Here is a 20,555-nt window from a genome sequence, read left to right as displayed (position 1 = left end):
TACTCGACTACTAAAATAACTGATAGCTGCAGGCCTATAATCATTGGAATACAGTGAGAAGAAGTGCACCCAGGCCCTCGTGTTCCGCGACAAATTGGCCTCAAGTCACTTCCTGTTCAGTAACCCAAAATCAACCGGAGGTGCCCAGAAAATGCACCAAAACCAACAGGAGGTGACCTGTAAATGCCACAAAATGAACAGAAACTGACTGAAAGTAGACAGAAAATGACATGAAATGCCCCAAAACTTATTGCCTGGCACTGGCTGCCACTGACTTTCACAAACGTCCAATCCACTTGAACTGGGAGGGATGGCAGCGAATGGACATTCACTGCCATTTCTCCCAGTTCAAACAGACTGGACGTCTACTAGTGATAAACTCATTCTAATTCACAGCAAAGGGTTGAAAAAGCTTGTTTATTATGTTTATTACGCATAGCTTGATTTCCTGACCAATGTATCAATAATTGTTTTATCGCCATATCGTGACATAATCGTTATCGTGAGCCTTGTTTCAAAAATCGTCACAATCAGGAGGGACAAGCAGGCTACGTACTACGTTCAGAGTAGGTAGCCCTGTGGGGATCGCCATTCAATATTATGAGCATACACCGGCTTTAACAAAGCCAGATGTCTCTCGCTCTCTCTCTGTCCCTCTAACATACATACATACACACACTTAACATGTGTGAAAGTGCCCTCAGATGAGCTGAGCCGCTTCAAGGATGTGCATACACAGAGGGTTGGAAAGAAGATAGGACCTGTTTTCAATTACGGCAATTTCTCACTCATTCACGGCTCCTGGGGTTTATGTTAATTAAACCTATCGGCCCTTCCGCTGTGCATACAACAAATTAGATGGAATTTTTCATGAACAATCAAAGCACAACGCTACTTCTTCATCGTACTCGAATTTTGTCGGCAGCTAGCAGAAAGCACTTTAGCGCCCTTTTATGTGGCAAGTATGGACTGGGCTCAATGGTGAACCACAAAGACTTACATTTAGGGTAGAGAGAGAAAAGAATTTTACCTAAAACTAGAGCTGCAACGATTGATTAAATCGAATAAGAAAAAAAAAATCTTCGGATCAATTTTTTTTGTGTCGATGATTCGTTTAATTACAGTGCTGTTGTCAAGGTTTGTTTTGAAAGTGTTGCATCTTGTTTAATTAATTTGAGTGGATACACTCCCCTCATGTGGCAACAAAAAATATGGCATAACTCGTCTAACATGGCAGAATTCAGCTGCTCCCTGTTAAAACCAACATAAGCTTAATTTTTTATGCATTTGTAATTTAGTTATTAGGCATATTCAGTTATTTCTGGTGGGAATAAGTGTTTGAATGTTTTGTTAAGAGCATCCCCCCCCCCCAAAAAAAATTAATTAATTTAAAAAAAAAAAAAATTATTTTAAGCCAAAATAAATGTTATGCAAGCATAAACAATTACTTCTTTGTTTTACATCCCCGAAAATGTATTCTGCAATTCATTAAATATTTGTAATCACATTACTTGATTATTCAGACTAAATAATCAATAGTTTAATCGATTACTTAAATAATCGATAGGTGCAGCCCAAGCTAAAACGCTACGCACATTAGCATCAGCTACACACGGAGAAACATGTCTTTTGAATTGCCTTTCCCTCTGTGTATGTGATATGTTAATAAAGACTTGTACGTAGCGCAAGTCAACATAGCTAAGCTACAAGGGTGATTCTCATGAAGCTAAGCTAAAGTCTTTGAAGATTTTAGGGATAACGCCCTGAAAAACTGAAATCGTTCATTTTTAGTTGAAAAATGGTTACGTCCAATATGTGGCTCAGTTACCAAACGAATTTAGAGTCGTGAATTCATGACTGTAATGCGTCCATGAAAAGCCTTGATGTTTTCATCTCAACATAGCATTATGATTATTTAATCTATTTCACCCAAAAATATACAAATCTGCTTAAAACTATCATTTAGCAGATTATGATGAGCTATAATGGTTTTTCTAACTTTGTGTGAAGAAAAAAAAGTGCCCGAATATACATCTTTCTTTACTTTTCATGATCCTGTCATAATCTGAGTTTTTTAATTAAAAAGGTATTCTGACCCATGATGCACCACAAAGAAGGCAACTCAAAAAAAAATGGCTCCAAGCTAATATTGTTTTGCCTTTTTTGATAATGTTAATAATTAAATTTTTATGCCTACTTCCCCACTTACCATAGGTGATCATGACCATAATTTGTAATAAAACATGTTTTTAGACAATAATCAATGAGATATTTACAGTAAATAAAATATTAGGGAGCTCAAACTACTGATGAAAAAAATGAGTCATCCTAGCATTCTGCTATTTTAAGATAGCTTTGGTCAATCTCCTTCATTACTTTATAGCATAGCTTTCTTGAGAATCACCCTTACACTATAGGTGATCAATACTATATTGTGAAATACATGTTTTTAGACATAAATCAAAGATATTTTACTGTAAATAAAATATTATGGATTTTAAACTACTGATGAAAAAATATGACAGTCATCCTAGCATTCTGCTATTTTAAGCTAGCTTTGGTAAATGTCCTTCATGACCTTATTGCATAGCATTCATGAGAATCACCCGTATAGCGATATAGCCAAGCTAGCAAGCTAATATCTAAGCGAGTTCCCTTGACAGCATGTTTTTAAACCGGATACAAATTTGATGTAGTGACCATGTACTTTCTGAAATCTTATTGATATAGTCTACTAGTGCATAAAATGATCAACAAACCCACGTTACGAGCCATTGCTTTAGAAGGTGCCACTGTGGACAGGAATACATTTAAACTAGTAGATGCTATTTTTCGTCCTGATTACAGTCGGGGTAATGTTGAGCTGTAATCTGCTTCTCACTGTGGTGTGCTATAAAAATATACAGCAGTAAAAAATGGAGTTCCCCTTGAGACAATGACTACTTGTATCATACATTGCTAACTCAGCGTAGACTACAACATATACATCATGAAGCATACCCAGACTGGACACATGCCTACGGCAATACTATCATTTTCAAATGTGCGCAGTTGTCATGTAAACAAACTAATAAAATGATACCATCTTTCAAAAAAGATCTGTTTTGTTCAGTTCACAGCAGTTGCGTGTAAAGTCCCTTGAGTCCCTCACACAACCATGTTTGCCTGCTTGTAGGGGGATGGAAATGATGGCAACAATGGCATGGAAGCCAAGGCTTCTCATTGATTTTCTGCCTCTCTTTATGATGAGGCGGCTCTCACAAATCCTGCATTGTTGAGGTCAAAAGTGGGAGGGTGACAGCGGGTTATGTATGTGTTTGTGTGTAACTAAGCAGTGTTCACGCAGCCAAACAGATGCTAGTAATTAACAGACATTTATCTGATCAGCATTTTACGAATGGTTTGTTTTCCTTTCACCTTGACCAAAAAGAAAAAACACAATCGTTTGTAAGTAATTAAAATACAGTATCTCGGCATGTGCCGGTAAATGGTTTGAAGGTTTACCGTGATATGAAAAAGTAACGGTTTCAAAACCACAAAAATCTTCAGTCATATTGTATCACGGTATGTCCTGTATTAGCTATTTTGCATGTCCTAAAAATGCAGCGAGAAATGGCTTGGAACGGCAGCGTTCACCCCTCCCCCTCCGGTTTTTGCTCTGTTGGTGACACTGCTGTTGCTGTCGAAACTACACCTGAGCTTTTTCAGAACCCCCTCAAAAAAGTCACTAGTATGGGAGTATTTTGGCTACCGAAAAGAAACAGACGGCCGCGGCTTAAAGGAGGAGGCAACACCTCCGACATGATTTGGCATTTACGTGACCATCATCAGTCACGTTACACAAAATTTAAGGTAAGTCAACGCTGTCATGAACGTTTCCCACCAGTTCACTCTAGTGTGTATAGCGATGGTAAAACTAATACTATAACGTACGTAAGCTTGTTAAAGAGGCATGCCAAGACGGCTAACTCGTTTCTTCTCGACCATTAGCTTACTTTTGTAAAGTCTTCCGCCATTGTAAACATCTGTTCAAAATAACATTTTCAGCCTGTGTTTTATTTCTCTCTGGAGACTTTCTGTGTTGAGAGAGTGTATGTGTGTATCGTGTAAATACTGATACAAATAAAACACTCTGTCACTTGCTCCCGCTCTCAATTAATATGCAACTAATGTTAATAGTAGTAGTGGTATGTGTTTTACATAAAATCAATTTGAACATATATTGTTTATATCCAGTTCTAAGCAACTTGGGCTGTGGGTTTTGGTTTGGTCTGTAAGTTCTATTTATTGAAATTCTATTTAAAATATTTGTTATTTATTTATTTTCTTCATGTTGATGTTCCAATATGCTTATATGTTGTGAAAAGAAAAAAAAAAAATTGCGGAAATCTTTTTAACCCATGCATCTCAAAATAACACATTTTAGAGCTATAATTGCAATGATACCGTGAAACCTGGTATTAACCTGGTATCAAAATCTCATACTGGCATATGCCTATGCTCATGTATATGAACACTTAAGTTGGCTGGTCTTTGAGCACTCTGTGTTTGCTATGAGCTTCAGTAGTCATGTGATAATGTCTGTAGCCAACAAACCATTGCCTACGGGGAATTCAATGGACCACATTAAAAATGCCAGCGCATTGGATTGCTACCATTGACACTCATAATTAATTGCGCTGATTCTCATAACCCGTTCATTTGCTGAATAATTCATCAAATGAACACACTAAACTGATAGCACTAGTTTTTCAGTATAGCTTGGAACAAATTAGGCTGTTTACCGTCATTTTCGGACTATAAAGCGCACCTGAATATAAGCCGCAACCCACCAAAGTTGACACGAAAACCGTATTTTCATAGATAAGCCGCACTAGACAATAAGCCGCAGCTGTCCTCACTGTAGTATGGGACATTTATACCAAAAGATATTAAACGGTAACACTTTATTTGACAGCAGCATCATAAGTGTGTCAAAGGACCAAATGAACCGCCATTAAGCTTCAAAAAGCTTCATTTGGCCATCACTTCTCCCTTGGGGTACACAGTCTGCCTCTGCTGCCACCTGCTGTCAACACTGCTGTCGTCCAACATGCCTCCGAGCATGCATTGCAGCGCTGCAGATGTAAATAATCAAAATTCATGTTATGTACAAATTATTTCTTCAGTTACTCTTCCACTTGTTTCATTAATTGCTAGCTTTGGCATTTGGCAACACTTTATTTGACATTGGCGTCATTAAACTGTCATAAGACTATCAAAATGACACTGACATGAGCATTAATGAATGCTTATGACAGATGTTATTTTGTGTCATCCGGCAAATTATTTCACTTTTGAATAGATGTAAAAGATTTGAAGCCACCCAAATAAATCAACAAATAAGCCCCACTGGACTATAAGCCGCATGATTCAGAATGAGGGGGAAAAGTAGTGGCTTATAGTCTGAAAATCACGGTACATGTAAAACGTGATTCATTATACGAAAAAAATCCTTATCTGGAAACCACTCCGGAACGAATCCACTTCATACCAAGTCATTCAACGTATTCGCGAAATGGAAAAATATGCAAAACGCAGACCCCAGCGGACTTTGCCCATTAGAAAGAAAATAAGAGCCCTGTCAACATTGCATCATTTACAACTCTTTCCTCCAATTCTTTGTGGATTACATCATTTGGAAGAAAAACCAAGGAGCCAATTTCAAGATGTGTTTTCCTCTACCAGCTAGTAGCTGCCATCGTCCTGTCACATGAAGAAAAGTGGGCCAGACACACTATGGTGCAATCCCAACAGGGCCATTGTGTGAGCACATTAAATAATATTTTTCCAGTGCTCTGTCAAACATTTTCTGCTTCTAAGCATGCGGACAGCCGGTGCAACCCGTTTCTACGAAGCACTGCTCTGTCCGTGCTGGGAAACGGCCTATTTGATAGAGATGTCAAATTCCTCAGAGGCGACACTCAAATGTGCCAATGTGCGAGCTGAATTTTTACAGGCTGTTTGTGCAGCGGTGACTCAGGTTCGCTACTTTAGACTCCCTTACTTTATATGATGAGCCACCGCTGACCGGGATCAAAGTGCACAACGCGTTCAAAGTCCGACAAATGTTAGTAGGCAGCACTTCAAACAGGAGTACAATTGCATGCTTTTGCTGTTAAATTCTCATCCCGCAGCATTTTAACCACAGTAAACACCAAGAATGGCATGCACAACACTAACAGCCAGAAATGAAACTAAGTGGATAACGCGACCTTCAGCGAAGCCTGGAAGGGGATTTTTCAAACGGTAAGGAAAGGTTGTATCTGAGAATGAGACTGCATATCGGAAAATGAATGCAGACCAGTATGAGCAGTGTAGAAGGGAGCTGACCTCTTCATGAAACATTTCATTTACTCAACTACATGTCTCAAAAGCAACAAAATGTGCTAAAAAGAACATTCATGCAATTGTAACGTTGCAATTTCTGAAGTGACAATGACCCATTGGTAACATCACTGTTATTTTTGGCAGCTCTTTTAATGTTTTTCTTATTCTTTTAGACAAAAATACTCATTATTCTTAATTATATTTGTGTCAAAATGTGCTCAGTCTTTATCTAGTTTTGTCATGGCTACTGTAACCCGTTTTCGACGCCAACAAAACGAACACAGCAATAGTTGAAGTCGAGGCTCGCTACGCTAAATGCTAACACGAACGTGGATGCTATGCTAACGCTACTAGTTAAATTTAGTGTGTGTGATGATCACTCCGCACACACCTTTAAGGGTTAAAGCAAATATGCAAGATAAGAAAAGTACAATGTATTTCAAAACAAGCATGCCAGGAGCGAAGCCTGGCTTGAAGAACATCATTGCTTTGTAGTGAATGAGTTAGCCACCAGTCCCCGGTGACAAGCAGAGTGGAAGGGGAAGTGTATCCGTGGGGTCTTAAAAAGTCTGAAAATGTAAGTCTTAAATCCACTAATTTGAAGACCTTAAAATGTCTAAAATTCTCCTAAAATCTCAGGAAAGGTCTTAAAGAATATTGTGAAAGGTTTTAAAAATCAATTGGCGCTACTTTTATTTAGAACATGCATAATCTTCGGTCTCGCTTATAAATGTTTCAATTTTTGAGGGCGCTATAACATAACTACGCATACTAAGCGAACTACCTGAGCTCTCCGGTCAGAATGTCTCGAACACCATAAGCCATTACTGTGCGCAAACGCAGTTGTGTGTTAACAGCTTAGCATAGGAGCAGAGAAAATACAACTAACACAGCACATCAACAGTGAAAGAGGACTAATGCGAACGCTATGCTAACGCAACGAGTTACATTCGGTGTGTGAGCAAATCCATGACATGTGTTTTAAAACAAGCAAGTCTAGAGCACAACCTAGCTTGCAGCACATCCTAAACCCCAGTGAGTGGGGTTCCAGCACGTCACATAAGTGTCACGACCCAAACACTGCTACAATGCAGGCTGACTAACCACACGTACAATAAGAAAATGTCACACGTTGTGAAGTTATGATGGAAACTATGGTGCATTTGTCTCGTCAGACAAAAACTAGCATTCGTCTAGTTATGTTTTACTCTTCGAAGACCTGTTTTTAGCTCATTATTGTTGCCTCGGCACGAAAAGATTGTCCACGAAATATTTTCATTAGTGTCATTGTTGACGAAAACAACAAATCATTTGGGAATGGATTGCTAACGCACGGGTATCCAACTCCTGTCCCCGAGAGGCCCTATCCAGCTTGTTTTCAATGTCACCCTCTTTTAACACACCCGAATCAAATGATCATATCATCAGCAGCAGCAAGCTCTGCAGGAGCCTGATAGTGACCTGGATTATTTGAGTCAGGTGTGATGGAGGAGGGAGACATGGAAAACAAGATGGATCAGGGCTCTCGAGGACCGGAGGACCAGCTAACACAACGTTGCATTTTTTGTTTCGCCACGATAACAAAAATCTTATCATATGTTTCAAAACAAGCAGGCCTGGAGCGCAGCCTAGCTTGAAACACATCCTAAGCACCAAAACTGCTATAATGCAGGCTGAGTAAATACAGGTACAATAAGAAAATGTCACACATTGTGAAGACATAATGGAAACAATAGGGTATTTTCGTCTCGTCAGACAAAAACCGGCATTGGCTCGTTATGTTTTAATCTCCCGAGACACGTTTTGGGCTAATTATTGTCTCGTCCACTAAACATTTTCGTTAATGTCATCATTGACGAAAACAACAAATTATTTGTGGAAGGATTATGGATGCTTGTGCTAACGTGTCTGCTTGCAATTAAATAGACTTACCTGGACGACACGAACTGTATGTAAAAAAGAAAAAAGCCAAGCGTTTAAGACTGTGCTATTTGTGCTCAATGCTAATGTTAATGTGAACGATATGCTAACGCGACGAGTTACACTTAGTGTGTGATGATCACTCCGCACAGACTTTATAGGCTAACGCAATATTGCATTCTTTCTTTTGCCAAGTTAGGAAAACAAATCTTACCATATGTCTCAAAACAAGCAAGCCTGGAGCGAGCCTAGCTTGAAACACATCCTAAACACTGACACTACTACAATGCAGAACAACTAACTTACACGTACAATAAGAAAATATCACACATTCTGAACATATGACGGAAACGATAGCGTATTTTCGTCTCGTCAGACGAAAACCGGCATTTGTCTTGTTTTGTTTTAATCTCCCAAGACACATTTTTTAAGGCCGTTATCGACTCCTCAAGTATATATTTTCATTATCGTGACAGAAAACAACAACGCGTAACAGTGAAGCTTTCTATCCAACATCACACATAATTTGTCAACCAATCAGATAATCCCATCACATCTTTGTAACATAATGACAATCGGATGAAACACTGTTAATGTTCTTATCGGAAAGAGCGCATCAGCCTCAAATGTTTAAACAGAACTGCACCTGGTGTTTACACAATGCCACACAGCTACATTCCTCTACGATTTTTACAACATCGGCTGCCCTTTAAAAGAGTCGGACCCCTTTTTAAGAGCTTAACCCTCTTTCATATTCCAATAACGTGCCGTTATCTGCAAGTGAGCTCACACGGCGTCAGTGGATTAATCACATCGGAATCATTAAGCTAGAGGTCACTACTCTTCATTCGCTGCTAGTGTGAAGGGGGAAGCGACGGGTGGTACAGGAAGCCACGCAGGCACGTCGGAGATTAGCTCCTCATAATTAGCAATGCAATAGCAGGGCGAAACATAACGACTACCCAGCCTGTTTGGAAGATTTTCTTCTTTGTGCTTATATGGCCACGAGCTGTGCTGTGGATATAACTTCTGACTAGTGTCACATGAATACTCACTATGACCAATTTTTCAATTTTGACTCCAGTGCACTCACTCGCACACATACAAAAGCGCACTTCTCCTCATAGACTGGAAAACATTAGATAAGCTGCCTTTCAGACAAATAATTTGGTCTGCTTTCAAATCCTCAATATACACACACACATCGCAGCAAGTAAGCAGCCCCCCCCTCTTCTTTTTACCCCCACAGTGAGAGCTGCATGTGCTCGGGCCATAGTTCGTAGCCTCTGGGGTGCTGAAGGGGGAAGTCAAGTTAATCTGGTGCTCCTTCAACAGTTTGCAACCGCTACACCGTTCACGGCAAGCGTCCTTTTCATTATTGCACTCTAATAACCATAATCCCATTGCCAAAACATTTTTGGGGGTAAAATACTGGGGGAATCCCCACTCAAGCATTGCTAACCCTTTATAGGGAACTCAATTCATTGGCTGCTATGACTTATGACATTTCAAAAAAGAATAATAACTAACTTTGGAGTGTTATATGGTGATGTAACCAAAGTATTTAAATTTTTATTCATCTGGATTTTATTAATATTGTTATATACAGGTAGTCCCCGGGTTACGACGTAAACGACTTACGCGATTTTGACTTTAGGACGCCGTCTCGTCCGCCATTTTGTGTCCAGTCTTTTTTTAGTCGCACAAATAGTACCTAACTGTACCTCACAGTATCTTCATTTTTTACTTTATTAACATGAATTGTTCTGTCCTCACTAAATGTGAAATTGTTCAGCTTGACAGACAGAAAACAAAGCAATTGTGGTTTTTTTTAAGCTTTTTACTTCACTTTTGACAATTTGTAAAGCTGTAACACATGTAAGCTTATGTTCAAAACGACACGCATTTTTACAATAAAACACTCGGCACAAAACGATTGGTGTTCAAACGTCCATCTAGTCTCATCAATACGTAAAATTAGGTTAAATTAGCCTAATTTGCCTAAAATAGTCCGCAAGCTTAAATGCTACAATAAATGCTAACAATAAAAAACTCGATACAAAATAATTGGTGTTCAAACGTCCATCTAGTCCAGGTGTCAGCAACCCATAATGTTGAAAGAGCCATATTGGAGCAAACAAAACAAACAAAAATCAAATATCTCTGGAGCCACAACAGTATTGAAAGGATGGGTGATAAAAATGAAGGCTACAGATGCTGTATGTATTTACATTAGCTATATTAGCCTGTTATCAAAATGACTAAGTTGGCAACAAATACATAATGAGCCTTCATGATTACCATATTTTCCGCACTGTAAGGTGAACATGAAAGCCTCAGTGCGCCTTATAATCCAAAGTGCCTAATATATCGATAAATGCTGGTTAATCAAGGCTTGACATTCAATTTAGCTTAGCTCCATCTTGTGGACGCATAATGCAACGCCAACCACCACGACTACCATTACTACTACTACGCCTCAATGCAGTGCACCCTATACATGAAAACGATTTTAAAATAGGCCATTCATTGATGGTGCGCCTTATAGTGAGAAACATTCGGTAAATGTTTATATTCGCTGCAGTGCATCCTATCGAGAATGACGCAATATTATAATATTAATGCATGAGAAGAATACAGTGGTACCTCTACATACGAATTTAATTCGTTCCAGGACCTTGTTTGTAAGTCGAAATGGTCGTATGTCGAGCAGGATTTTCCCATAGGAATACATTATAATTCCATTAATTCGTTCCAAAGCCTAAAAACATACACTAAATTCTTAATAAATACTGCTGGCACTGTTACAAATGGCAATTAAACATAGAAAAACAAATAAGTTATAAATAAATAATTCAGAATAATATAAGAAGAAGAAGAAGAATTAATAATTATTCCTGAAAATAATGTAACGAATCGGATTCTAATATGGCGGACACTTTTTACTGTCCCTGAACGCACCGCGAAGGTGACGTCTCCAGTGAGATAGGTCGGTGCGGTAGAGATAATAATTTCGTTTTCCTGAGAGCAGTCAACTGCTTAAGACAATGAGCGTTTTGTGTTGGATAAGTTCTTAAATAAATGATAAAAACGTGACAAAGCTGGCGATTTCCTTGGCAATGTTACCACAATAATAATTGTCACCTTAACTTATAAATAGTGGCGAACGGTGGTCATAAGAGGATCATGGAGCTGTATTGTTGAGCCAGTTCAGGGACGCGCACCCCAAGCTCATATTTTTCTATAACTTGCATCTTCATTTCAAAGGTAAGCATCACTTTTTCCCTTGTTTCTCCAACTGTATCAACTTTTTTTGAAAACTGTGTTGATTTCTCACATAAGAAAATCCACCGTGGGTTCGTTTGCAGTGCTGTCATGTCGTCGTATTTCGAGCAACTCGTCGGATGTAGAAACAAATGGCGGCTCAAATTTTACGTCGGATGTCGAAAAGATCGTGTGTCGAAGTGATCGTATGTAGAGGTACCACTGTACTTGTGTCATGTTTGTCCTCCTACAGAAACCATATTAAAACTAAAAATATATTTCCCTCCACCATCTTTTTCCATTGTCAAACATTTTTGAAAAAGCTTCAGAAAGCCACTAGAGCTGCATGTGGCTCTAGAGCCGCGGGTTGCTGACCCCTGATCTAGTCTGGTCAATATGTAAATTTAGAACTTTTAGCCTAATTTTCTCCACACATGTCCGTTAGCTTAAACACTACGAAATCTAACGTATTGACAATTTTCATAGAAAATCGCTCATATGTAACTCCACAAACTGTAGCCCCAAACTTAATTACAAATGCATACACAAACATATATTAGCTGAAGCAACTTACAACCTTATATGGGCCAAACCAGAGTGCAGCTATACTTTGTCCAAGTGAGATGTCTGAGTGCTCCTGTATGGAAGCATTATTGGACGACAGTCCAGTCAGACCCAACGCTGCCACCAGAGGGCAGTGTATCCTTCAACATTGAAAAAAATAGAATACTTTTGGACTTTTTGGATAGTCATTTGGAATCTTTAAAGGGTTAATCCTGATTTACGCGAAAATTCGGGTTACCTAACCAGCGTATATAGGGGTGAAACGGGTGTAATGGCAAATATAACTAAAGTTAAACATAACATTTCGGTGTGTGTTTGTTACAATAGGAAAACAAGAATGGCTTTTTCAAAGTTTTTTTCTATTGACTAAAACTGAAAAGCAACTGTTATTAAAGTAAAAAATACATTGACGAAATGTCACATCAAATGTGTGGATTTGTGTTTTTTTTGTTCGAACATGCTTGAATTCACAGTTTATGTGCAAAAATAGACAACACACCCTTTATTGTTGGGATCGACTGAGGTAACCGTTAAAGTCAGGTAGCACTCACCAGCCTTGGTACTATTTTTATAAACATAAGACACTACTATGTTCAATGCTGGATTACCAGTGAACATCCACAGATTCCACACCCAAATAAAATATATTTGCATATTGGCTAAAATCAAATAAAAAGTGCAAATCATTACAAAACTGAAAAAGCATCTCTTGAAATACTGCAAAAATACTCTGTTGCATTGACAACACTTTAGTGCTTTGGCATAATAAACATTTCCTGATTTGAAAATATAAAATAAGTACTTAATACATTTGATAGTTCCCACTGTACATTGGTCGCAACTTTCCTAGTAGTGATCAATGATAACTTTGTCGTCTGCTTTGGTTTGTCTTCTTTATTCCCGTAATGTCGGTTGTTGGTTTAGGCGCATTACCTCTACCGCCCCCTGGATTAAAGGAGGACTAACGTATTGGCCATCTGACTGCGTGTACTGAACCGTGAAGCAAATACAGTTACTCTCAATCAATTAAAAATGATAAATTATTATTATGTTTAAATACCATTGTAATTTTGGATTATTTTGTTACTTTTTAGCCCTGAAAAAAAAAAAAGCCTTTTGTTTTCTTTCAAATTAAAAGCCCGATTCTTTTCACCCGATTCCGATCCTCTGAAAACTGGCCCGATTTCCGATCACGTGATCGAATCAGGGACATCCCTATTAGGAATTCCTGAAATATGAACGATAACAATTTCTCATTACGAAGAAATTCCCAGAAAACAATCATTTTTAACACCATCAGAGCCCTTTGTTTACTCAAGTTTTTTCCCCTGTGTTCCACAAAGCATCTGAGAAGTTTTTCCACTCCTAAGCCAACTTTCAGTTTACTCACAACACATGCACTCGCTGCACCCGTATGAAACACAACAAGAAGAAAACGCACATTAGAAATACCACCTGGCTCTAGTCATCAGATAGTTCTCATTCCACACACAAGCAGCTTCCTCCCCTCCCTCCCTCCCTCCCTCCACTGCGTTCAAACTACTCACCCGCCAGTCTGCTGATTCTTGGGGAGTCCCGGTGCAAACAAGTTCTTGAAATCCTCGCCCGGGATGACCCAAGCAAGTCAACTCGCTGCGGCAAATCCCGATCAAGGCATAAAAAGCCACTTGTATTTCACACGAATAAAGCCCCGCAGGAACTGAAGCGAGCGGCACTTGTTTCAACAAAAGACGGGCTTCACCTCGCTCTTAGGTCCGATGGCAACGAGGCGAGCGAGCGAGCTTCTATGTCGGCGGTACCTCCTCACCCACCCCGGCCCGGTCCGAAGTCTTCCGACTCGCTCTTTCATCGACGACGGATTCAGGCGAAGAAAGAAAGCAAAAAGTAGCCCGTCGCTCTTCGTTGCTTGGAGGGCGAGAGGAAAGCAGCGAGTTCGCCGTTTACAGGCTCCGCTTCCTTTTTTTCCACACACACACACACACACACACACACGGACACCGCTCCTCCTCCTCTCTTTCCTCCTCTCCGCACACACACACACACACACTTATCGCCCCCTCTTCCTCCTCAGCTGTTCAACAGACGCATCCACATGGCTGACCTAGTCTTTCTTCTCTTCAACACAATCACCTTTCAACTCGACATTAAAAAAGGTGTGTGAAGCGGATGCAAAATAATTAAGATGATTCACTGTTAGGGTTGCCAGATCGGAAAGACTGTTTCCAGCCCAATGACACAGCTAAACCAGCTTAGTTTAATTAAAAAGCAGCCTAAATGACAACCTCACATTCAAGATGCATACCTGTCAAGTTGTACGGTTTCGGCGTAATTCGTACAAGTGAGCACTGATTTTTAAATATGTACGCCGTACTTTCAAAATCTATACGTCTTTCGTGCATTACGTTTTTTTTCTCCGCTCGGATTTTGTCACCGTTTCGGCAACGAGACAATGTGCGTTACTATGCGTTACTACGTTGGTTGAATGACACCAGAAAAGTCATAGACGCGGAGAGGGAAGAGTGTTTGTTGTGACGCTGTTGCAAATGCGATGCTAGGCCGCTCCAATATTTCCTGACTGTAGCTGACAGCCGACAATCTACGCCTAAATATCGCATGCATATTGAACTACATGGGAAACATGTACACTTGGTGGCATTAGTAAAAAGCCACCATTTTAAAGCAGTTAACTTCTCAGAAAGGCTCTGTTGTAGTGCACCTTCCTGGCGAACCTAAGTAACTTTTGATCTAAAATACTCTTAAATCGGCAAATCTTGACATAAATCTATCTTTAAATAATGGAAGAGTTTTAAAACTTTCACATGTCGAAAGTAGACAGACGGGAACTAATGCAAAAACGGGAGTAATTTTAACAACTTTAACAGTTGATTCACAACATTAAATGACGTCCAGACATAGCAAAGGTTACTATGTTTTTTTGTTGTTGTTTTTTTTTAATTAAATAAAAAAAAAAAAAAACATGAAAGGTAACACCAGTTACTTTGCTAAGTAACTAGTTACTCTTACATTCAGGTAACTGAGTTACTAACTCAATTACTTTTTGGGAGAAGTAATTTGTCACTAATTAATTACTTTTTAAAAGTAAGATTAACAACACTGGTCATAAAGATGAAGTCTGCAGAATGAAAAGTGACAAAAGCGGAGATTTTATTCTGCCAATTTGTTGACGAACACAATTTGCCCGCAACTATTTCTGATCACTTCTCAGAATTAACAAAAGAAATCTTCCCTGACTAAAAGATTGCATCGGTAAATTCATTTTATCAATTGACCTTTTTAATTTATAATTGGACACACTGATGAACTACCTTCAGGTCAAACTGAATTGCGAGCTGAAGTGCAGCCATCAAAAGACATGATAGAAATTGCCAAAAGTGCTACATACAATTATAACAAAAGTCACTGTTAAATTTTAGTAATCATGATGTAGCTGAAGGTATTGATTGTTCTTTGATTGCACCAGGTTAATGGTTATTACCAATAAATTCATATTATTTTAAAAACTGAGTTTTATTTTCGTTTAATATTGCATGCAATATACAACGTTGTAAGATTAGTCACCAATTTGTAAGGGCATACGTCAATATTTGTAAGATTGCCAACGGCCTCGGGTTGACGGGTATGAAGATGATCCAAATCAATCGATTTTGTGATATTACTTGTTCAGTGGTACATTTACTTATGAAATTAATTGGTTCTGGAAGTAGTCTTTTAAAGGGATCCACGGATAGAAAGTCTTGTAGTTCTTAAAAGATAAACATCATGGTGAGTTAAAATATTTTGATATTGAAACCCCTCTTGATGTTTTCGTTTTTATACAATTTGTAAAATTAGCTAATAGGTCACCATTTTTGTTGACGTTGCATGGCGGTGACGTCACATCGTTACGCTGTCGGGCTTCCAGAGTATGACTCAAGTGACATAAGCGTCATCGGTTCAACCCTCTCAATTTGAACCCGAGGGGATTATTAATGAGCATGACAGCACTGTGGATATTTCACAAAATGAACAAGAAAGACGGGATGAGACGAGAGTAGGGGAAAATAAACTGTTCTGCCAAAATGTGCTACAAAGGCGAAACGTCTTACAAGAGGCGAATTTGACATCCATAGTACTACCGCGCACTTTCAACTTGTTTTGTTTAGATGCATACAGACAGAACATACTAAAGATACCTTCAGAAAATACTCAAACGTCGTAATATTAAAAAAGGGTTGTTTAAAAATGCTACGTGACTTATGTGGTCAACAATCTGCTTTAAAGCTACAACCAGGACACACAATGCTGAAAAGTGTGAGAGGGAAACACATGCAAAAAGTATTTTGAGGAAATGAAAAGGTAATAAAAGACTCAATAAAAACACAAAATAGTAAGTACTTGCCGCTTTTAACCGATGAGCGCATGTGTTGGACGTCTTGCCGCGTAGAAGGAATTGCAGTAACCCGCTAGTGTTCGTCTAGTGACAGTGACAAACTACGTCATCACCCCGAGCGTTCATTGCACGCATAAAAAATGGCAGCCTCCGTAGCTCAAAACATGTCCTAAATATTATAGATTTTTAAATGAAAGGCAATATTTTATGTTTCTAATCATCTATCTTACTAAAAGTCCGAAGTTTCCTTTAACTTGAAATGCTGTAAGCAGTTTTCCATGCGTTTTCCAAGTAAATGCCGTAATCCGTTCCAAGCCCCTCAAAAATTCTGACATAAATCTTTTATAATGCATAAAAAATGTCCCAAAACATATACCAAACACATGTTACAATTAGATTATTGCACAATAAGCATAAAATCTGTTGTACATTATGTAAGAAAAACAAGAAGAAAGAATAAAAGTTAATACACTTACAGTATGTAAAGCTGTCGGAACACGAGGGGCAAATGAAGAGGACGCTGGGATGCACACATACAGATACAGTAGAGGACCTATTTAGCCAATTGGGTGCCAGGAATACTAGGCAATAGCCAATGGCAGAGCAACTATAAGTATGTTACATTCAGTAAACTCTGGGAGCGGCAAGTACCAGCCATTTTTGCCTTTCGTATCCTGAAATGTATTCCTCTTCAGGAGGCAATATTTGCCCGTTGAAGCATGTCTTAATGTAGAGAGGTTCGTAAGTAGAGGTACCACTGTATAACTAGAAGAAAAACAGCAGAAAAACAAGTATATAAAACCCGATTCCAATCCTCTCAAAAATGACGCGATCGGCCCGATTTCCGATCATGTGATCAGATTGGGACATCTCCAATGAATACAATGTGGTCATAGTGAGTCAAACAAAGTCTTCCCAAACAGAGCTTTTCAAGTCTGATGAACATTCTTCTAATTTTAATATCGCAAACCCCCAGAAAGTTGCAATGTCAGTTTTTTCCACTAACGTTCAGCCCTAACACATATATATATATATACACACACACATAAATATATTACCCTCTTCCAGCTACAGTACCTACCTAAGCATCAGTCTGTTTCTCAAATCAAATGCCCTTGAGCCCCAATGTTTGCAAACCCCTGAGCTTGCGGGAAGAAGCACCGCCGGCGAGAAGCAAACGGATCCCGTTCGGGCTTGAAGAGCTCATTTGCATTTTGGGATAATGAATTAATTAGTTACCATGCCCATTAAAAACTAGGCGTGGGGGAATCACGTGACAAGTCCATTTACCATATCAGCGATGGTTCCATTGTAGCAGTTGGTGAGCGCCTCACGTCGCATGAAGATTTTACTGCTAAAATGACAATTTGCTTTGTCTTCCAAAAACGGCTCAATCTCGGCCTGCCCGAGTGGTGCTAAAACAGCAGGGAAACAACAAAGGGGCTGTGCTAAGTTATGAAATAACAGCAGTATTTCCATTTCATTGAGCAGGTGCTTTGACACATTTTCATTGTCTTAAACACGATATTGGATCACTGTCAGAATCCAATTAACCAAAGCAAATAGTCAGCGCGATGGGCTCTTTTTGCACGGAAGCCAAACAGGAGCAGGAGAGACTGGCGGTGAAGATCAATAGAAATTGAGTTGAGGGTGGTGTTGTGTGTGTGTGCGTTGGGGAGGGGAGGCAGGAGGGGGGTCCTTCATTGTCCTACAAACCATGTTGGTCGTCTCCTTTTCAATAGAGCCAAGGGGGCGGGGTGCCTTTTCCTATACACAAACCGCTTCCAGGCGACTACTTGCCACTCTGGTGGTCAATCCTTCCCCTCTCCCTTCACGTACATGTCAAAATTTTACATTGCTGTTTTGTATAAATATACACAATGGAGTGATTCTCATGAAGATACGCTAAAGTATGTCTTTGAAGATTTTAGGGGTATAGTTGTGAAAAGCTGAAATACTTCATTTATAGTTGAAAGTTGATTTTAGTCGTCAATTCATGACTGTAATGCGTCCATGAAAAGCTTTGATGTTTTCACCTCAATTCAGCATCATAAATATTCATTACATTTCATAAAAAATATATGAATTAGTTTAACAATACATAATTTAGCAGATTATGAAAAGCTATAACGTTTTCTTACGTTGAATAAAAAAAAATTGAAGATGTGTTCATGGTTATATCATCATCATCACAGTGTTTTGTTTTGTTCTTTTTTTTTTTAAATAGTTATTTTGACCCATAATGCACCACAAAGAAGGCAAGGCAAAAGATGGCTACAAGGTAAGATTGTTTAGCCTTTGTTGATATTTTTAAGTTTATGTGTACATATGCTACCTTCCCCATCAACCATAGGTGATCATCACCATAATGTGTAATATGAGATGTTTTTAGACATTAATGAGATATTTTACTATTAGGGAGCTCAAACTATTGATGAAAAAAATGACCGGGTCATCATAGCATTCTGCTATTTTAAGCTACCTTTGGTAAATGTCCTTCTAGCATAGCTTTCATTAGAATCACCCGAATTGCGATATAGCTAAGCTAGCAAGCTAATATCTCACCGAGTTCCTGTTTATACAGTATTTCTTCTCATTTTGACAGCATGTTTTTAAACTGGATAAAAATTTGATGGAGTGACCATGTACTTTATGCCAAGTTTACATCTCCAATGATAGACAACAGTCAAAGTCAAACAACTTCCGGTTCACCGAACCTAAAAATAAGGGCAGTAATGTAACAAACTATGTTGCATGTAAGCCTGTCGCGATATGCAAAAAGTGAATTTATTGTACGGTAAATGAAAATGAGGGTGGTAATATTCCCAGCTGCGATTTTTCGCCGTATGCGTGCATACATTTGTTTGTGCGCATTTGCGTCTGCTGCGTGCACTTGGCAGAAGATGTTTGTAGGACATCAAAACACCGTAGAATTAAAGTTCAGACATACAAAATAAGGAAACACTATATTAAACAATGTAAAATGTTTAGCATTGCACTAACCCGGGGGTCGACAACCCAAAATTTTGAAAGAGCCATATTGGACTAAAAAAAACAAATTTATGTCTGGAGCCGCAAAAAATTAAAAGCCTTAAATAAACCTAATAATGACGGCAACACATGCTGTATTAATCTGTATTACCTATAAAGTATTCGCCTACTATCAAAAAGACAAAGTTGGCTAAAAATACAATGGCTGCAGCTATAGATTATTTTAGTAGTCGATTAATCGATGAACTAGTTAGTTCGAGTAATTGGATAGGGAACATAAAAAATTAAAATACCTGAGCTGAGCCTCAAAAATATAATAAAATATAATAATGATATTTAAAAAAAAAACAAAAAAAAAGGGTTCTATGTACAAAAAAATAACAATTAGCTAACTTAAATAGCAAAATTCCGCTAGCTTAAATGCAATAAAATACTTGAAACTTATTGCTCTAAACAAATGGTTCTGACATATATTCCCACAAAAATTGGCTAAATATTAATTTAAACTAAATTAGGAATGCATTAAAAAAACATTAGCTCAAACAAAAACTTAGCCTATGTAAGCCTTAACAGGGAGCAGCTGGATTCAGCCATGTGAAATGAAGCAGACTAGAGGGCAGGGTATCCTCCAAAATCAATAAAACTGAATGCAAACACTTTCAAAACAAATTTAACAAATACTCATAGGAGCAAAATTTAATTAGAATCTTTTTTCTAATCGACTTCTCGGGTTAATCCATTAATCGTTGCAGCACTTAAAAATACATAATGAATATTAATGAATTGTTTCATTGCTTTTATGAAATTTTAGAAATGCAATAAAGAAATCTGATTTTTGATGCGTTTTTATTTTGAGGTTTCGAAAAACAGCAAAACAGAACGTGCATAACATGCCTCTTATCTGGGCATGTCTTTGATTTTCTTTATTGTCTCGGTTTTGTTTTTGACATCTGCAAATAGGTCTGATATGTTGATGAATGTCTCCTTCATGTACTCACCACTTGTGAACGGTTTTCCACGCTTTATTATCTCCCGGGTTGCAACAAAACATGCACCA

At 38.5% G+C, this 20,555-nt stretch overlaps 1 protein-coding gene across 3 annotated transcripts in view; it reads right to left on the bottom strand.

The window, feature by feature from the left end:
- rerea (arginine-glutamic acid dipeptide (RE) repeats a) overlaps positions 1 to 20,555 on the bottom strand; it is a 403,494-nt gene that overhangs the window by 249,190 nt on the left and 133,749 nt on the right. For 2 of the 3 annotated variants that reach the window (XM_057829515.1, XM_057829518.1), the window contains exon 1: positions 13,665 to 14,847. The exons of the other annotated variant lie outside the window; for it this stretch is intronic. The gene's annotated coding sequence lies outside the window, so the exon portion shown is untranslated. Of the gene's footprint in view, positions 1 to 13,664; positions 14,848 to 20,555 lie in introns of those variants that run through there. 3 annotated transcript variants of the gene reach the window in all.

This window comes from Corythoichthys intestinalis, chromosome 2 (assembly GCF_030265065.1).
Source record: "Corythoichthys intestinalis isolate RoL2023-P3 chromosome 2, ASM3026506v1, whole genome shotgun sequence".
Lineage (NCBI taxonomy): Eukaryota > Metazoa > Chordata > Actinopteri > Syngnathiformes > Syngnathidae > Corythoichthys > Corythoichthys intestinalis.
This window is presented reverse-complemented; position numbering and strand designations above follow the sequence as displayed.